The sequence below is a fragment of the Rhinolophus ferrumequinum genome, chromosome 9 (genome assembly GCF_004115265.2).
Source record: "Rhinolophus ferrumequinum isolate MPI-CBG mRhiFer1 chromosome 9, mRhiFer1_v1.p, whole genome shotgun sequence".
Lineage (NCBI taxonomy): Eukaryota > Metazoa > Chordata > Mammalia > Chiroptera > Rhinolophidae > Rhinolophus > Rhinolophus ferrumequinum.
Genome location: NC_046292.1, coordinates 72,455,437 through 72,460,698, shown reverse-complemented (window position 1 = coordinate 72,460,698; position 5,262 = coordinate 72,455,437). Strand labels below are relative to the sequence as shown.

Here is a 5,262-nt window from a genome sequence, read left to right as displayed (position 1 = left end):
CTCACAGAGCTCGCCTCACCCCCACCTGCCCAGTGCTAGAAGTGGAAGAGTAGCAGAGTCAAATCAAAAGAACAGAAATTTGCTGTTCTGAGAACTGTGGACCACAGACAGAGATTCACAGCCCAACTAGTTCTTTTAAAGGGGAGAGAGCTGTGGAAGCGGACCAGCTGTGCTGGTGGTCGCCACCATTGCTCTGGGCCACCATTCACTACTCACCCTACCCCTGGCCCCACCTATCTGGGCAGATCCCTGCAGGAATAAACAGAACTGCTGAAACATACGGGCTCTGAATGTGGTGCAGGAAGAGGTTTGGAACTTCAAAAGCTCTCCCCATACCCACACTGACACTGCGCCTGTGACCCAGGCGAACTATTAACAGAGGAGAAGCCCGTCTCCCAGGGAATCCCCCCATTATATAAGAAGCTGGAATAGTGCAGAGAAAACATAGCACTACCATGTGGGAGAGAAAAAAAGGCTGCATTCGGAGAGAAAATAAAACATTCTACCAACAAGTACTGGAAAACAAAAGAATGACCTCTTCCTATCAGCCTATTGCAGAACCCACTCCTGTACATATCTAGGAAGAGAAATAATAAATCAGTAATTGCCATGAATAACCAAGGCAACAAGACAGCTCAGAAAGAAAGTGAAAAGTCTCCAGAAAAGGAACTCAAAGATATGGAAATATGTGACTTAAATGACAGAGAATTCAAGATTGCAGTTCTGAAAAAACAAGATGCAAGAAAATACAGAAAGGCAGTTTAATGAACTCAGAAACACAATCAAAGAAAAACATGAGCATTTTACAAAAGAGATTGAAATTTTAAAAAAGAAACAAATAGAATTTCTGGAGATTAAGAACTCAATAGAAGAAATTAAGAATGAAATAGCCAGCTTAGGTAGTAGAGTTGACCAGATGGAGGAAAGAATCAGTGACATCGAAGATAGAAACCTGGAAATGACACGGATGGAAGAAGAGACTTGAGACTTAAAAGAAATGAAAGAACTCTACAAGAACTTTCTGACTCCATCAGAAAGAACAATATAAGAATAATGGGCATACCAGAAGGAGAAGAAAGAGAGAAGGGAACAGAGAATATATTCAAACAAATTGTCGATGAGAACTTCCCAAACTTGTGGAAAGAACTGGATCCTCGAATCCAAGAAGCAAATAGAACACCTAATTACCTCAATCCCAACAGGCCTTCTCCAAGGCACATTGTATTGAAGCTGTCTAAAATCAACACAAAGAAAGAATCCTCAAGGTAGCCAGGGAAAAGAAGACGGTAACCTACAAAGGAAAGCCCAATAGATTATCATCAGATTTTTCAGTAGAAACTCTACAAGCCAGGAGGAAGTGGAACCAAATATTCAAACTATTGAAAAAGAGAAATTATGAGCCAAGAATAATATATCCAGCAAAAATATCCTTTAGATATGAAAGAGGAATAAAGACCTTTCCAGACATACAGAAGCTGAGGGAATTTTCTAATACACGACCTGCACTACAAGAAATACTTAAGAAGTCTATTCGACCACCATCAACAGGGACAAGTTGTGGCAACAAAAACATAAAAAGGGAGAGAATAAAGGCCTGAACCGGAATATGGGAATGGAGAAAGTAAGCGTGCTGAAGAAAATGGAATATTCTAAATATCAAACTTTCTTTTACATAAACTTAAGGTTAACCACTCAAAAAAAATCCAGAACTGAAATATCCTGTAATAAAAGAAGAAACAGAGGGAAACATCATAGAATACCACCACACAGAAATAATAGACAACAACAAAAAGGCAAAGAAACAACGGAGACACAGCCTTACCAGAAAACTCAAGATAGAATGACAGGAAATCCTCACCTATCAATAATCACCCTAAATGTAAATGGACTGAACTCACCAATAAAAAGACACAGAGTAGCAGATTGGATCAAAAAACTAAACCCAACCATATGCTGTCTCCAAGAGACACATCTCAGCTACAAGGACAAGCACAGACTCAAAGTGAAAGGGTGGAAATTGACACTCCAAGCAAATGGTATCCAGAGAAAATCATGTGTAGCCATACTGACATCAGATGAAACAGACTTCAGGATGAAAAAGGTAACAAGAGACAAAGATAGACATTTCATAATGGTAAAGGAGACTATAAAACAAGAAGACATAACAGTCATCAATATTTATCAATCATTTATCCAATCAGGGAGCACCGAAATATACCAAGCAACTACTAACGGAACTAAAGGGAGAAATTGACCAAAACACAGTTATACTAGGGGATCTAAATACATCATTGACAGCTATGGATAGATCATCCAAACAGAAAATAAATAACAAAATAGCAGCCCTAAATGACATATTAGATGAAATGGACATAATTGACATATATAGAGCACTTCATCCTAAAACATCAGACTATACATTCTTTTCTAGTGTACATGGAACATTCTCAAGGATAGACCATATATTGGGACATAAAATCAGCCTCAGCAAATTTAAGAAGATTGAAATCATACCAAGCATATTCTCTGATCACAAGGCTTTGAAATTGGATATCAACTACAAAAAGAAAGCAGGAAAAAACACAAGTACATGGAGATTAAATAACATATTTTTAAAGAACGACCAGGTCAAAGAAGAAATTAGAGGAGAGAGCTAAAGATACATAGAAACAAATGACAATGAAAATACATCCTACCAAAATTTTTGGGATGCAGCGAAAGCAGTTTTAAGAGGGAAATTTATATCATTACAGGCCTATCTCAAGAAACAAGAAAAATCCCAAATGAATAACCTCATGTTACACCTTAAAGAACTAGAAAAAGAAGAACAAGTGAAACCAAGGTCAGCAGAAGAAAGGAAATAACAAAAATCAGAGCAGAACTAAATGAAATAGAGAACAAAAAGACAATAGAAAAAAATTAATGTGACAAAGAGCTAGTTTTTTGAAAAGATTAACAAAATTGACAAACCCTTGGCTAGACTCACTAAGATAAAAAGAGAGAAGACACTAATTAACAAAATCAGAAATGAAAAAGGGGAAGTTATTACGGATGCCACAGAAATACAAAGGATCATCCAAGAATACTATGAAGGACTATATGCCACCAAATTCAATAACTTAGAAGAAATGGACAAGTTCTTGGAAACATATAGCCTTCCTAGGCTGAACCATGAAGAACTGGAAAATCTAAACAGACCGATCACCAGTAACGAAATTGAATCAGTCATCCAAAACCTTCCCAAAAGCAAAAGTCCAGGATCAGATGGCTTCACTAGTGAATTCTACCAAACCTTCAAAGAGGATCTAATACCAATCCTGCTCAAACTCTTCCAAAAAATTGAAGAAGAGACACTACTCCCTAACTCATTTTATGAGGCCAACATTACCTTGATACCAAAACCTGGTAAGAACAACTCAAAATAAAATATTTTAAAAGTAAAAAAAAAAAATATATATATATATATATATATATATATATATATAGTTACATATATATATATATAAAATTGCTATAGTTTATTAAGATTATGTTCCTATTTTCCAGAATGGCCTTTCTGCCCCTCTGTATAGCTATCTGCCAGGTGTAGCAGCCTGCATTTGATTTTATATTTATTTTTATTTTTATTATTTTTAAATATGGAACACTTTACAGATGTGCGTGTCATCATTGTTCAGGGGCCATGCTAATCTTCAGTATATCATAGCAATATCAGTATCTGTGTTGCTGAAGTGAGTACAGCATTCTTCATTTTAAATATCTGTTCTTTCTTTTTATCTAAAAAGCCTATTTCTAGACTCCAGTCATGTTAGTGTTAGCAAACAAACAAAAAATGGCATCTCTATTCAGAGTTATATATGTTTGTTTGTTTAAGTCTCTTTAGCCACATAGTTTTCCCAAAAATGTTTCAAGACATTTTTTTATGGACCTTAAAAGAAAGAACATAGGTAAAAATCACAGAGGTATATGTGTCTAGTATCTTGTGGTTTACAATACTGGCTGCTGTAATAAATAAACCCTTAAATCTCCATGCCTTAACACAATACAACTTTATTACTCAGTCACTTAAAATCCAATGGGTTAGGATAGGAAAGAACTATGCAGTCATTCAGGAACGTGGGCTGACAAGGGCACTTTCATCATCAGCCAGAAGCTTCTAAGGTCACCCTTTGTCTTCACATCCAGCTGGAAAGTAACATGATGAAATCTGGGTTGTTCTTCCTCTAAAATCACTACAGGGTCTTTTTTTTTTTTTTTTTTTTTTTTAAGAGACAAAGGAGAAGAAAAAAATTAGGCATGAGGGAGGTTTATTAGAAACTATGAAGGATGTCAAGCTTTATAAGCTGCTCTAGGTCAGAATTTCCATAATAACCCATCTCATTCATATCCTTCTTTAATACCAACAATGCTTTCTCAATCCAATTAGTCTACATAATTGAAAGTGCTCATATATATGAGGTAAGCAGATAGTTGATGGACAGTGGGAAAACCAGAATGATTAGGATGAAGAGCACTACACAAGCTAAGCAATAAATGAAAGACAAATTGGACCAGGTTTCAGATATAAAGACAAATAATAAAAGTGATAAAGAAGAAAATAAAACTTGAATATATTAAATAACAGTGATTTCTTAGGAAAAGGGGACTGTTACTAGGGTGAGGTCAGCTAGATCTTTAAGAGTCAGTAGATTTTTTTTAAGAATGTAACATAGTTGGCTTATGTCAGCTACGTTCAGTCTTCAAGCTCTCTTTTTCCTCTTTATCTTTAGCCAGTGTCCTTTTGGTAGCCTCTAAAGTCTTCAGAGAAAATATAGACCTTTAAGGGCTGTGTTTAAAAACCACTGACTGACATGTAACCTGAGGTCATCGCCATAGAATGCCCTTATCAGAATGCCTACTGCCATCACCATTTTATTTTTGGTAAATTCCTACTCATTTTAAAAGGACCAGCTCTAATATCACTCCCTCTATGACCCTGCTGCAAAATCCGGGTAGAAGTCACCACTCTTCCTCTGTGATCCCATAGCATCATGTCTATCTCACTAGTATGACAATATTACTTCGTGTTTGTGTTGGTTGTCTAACAGACTTTTAGCTCCTTTAGCAACTTTATTTCCTCAGTGATAAGCACAATGTCTAGTCAATAGCATTTTCTCTAAGTGGGAACTGGAATCTCTGAAACTTAATTGATTTGAATTGACTTGAGTTGCATTCAGTAGAGTTGAGTTAACTGAATGGAACAGAATTTAAAGAAGAACTAGA

At 36.1% G+C, this 5,262-nt stretch overlaps 1 non-coding gene across 1 annotated transcript; it reads right to left on the bottom strand.

The window, feature by feature from the left end:
- Positions 1–3,632: 3,632 nt before the first annotated feature.
- Positions 3,633–3,739, bottom strand: LOC117027931 (U6 spliceosomal RNA). Its single transcript, XR_004424043.1, has one exon. It is a non-coding gene; the product is annotated as a U6 spliceosomal RNA (small nuclear RNA).
- Positions 3,740–5,262: the final 1,523 nt, after the last annotated feature.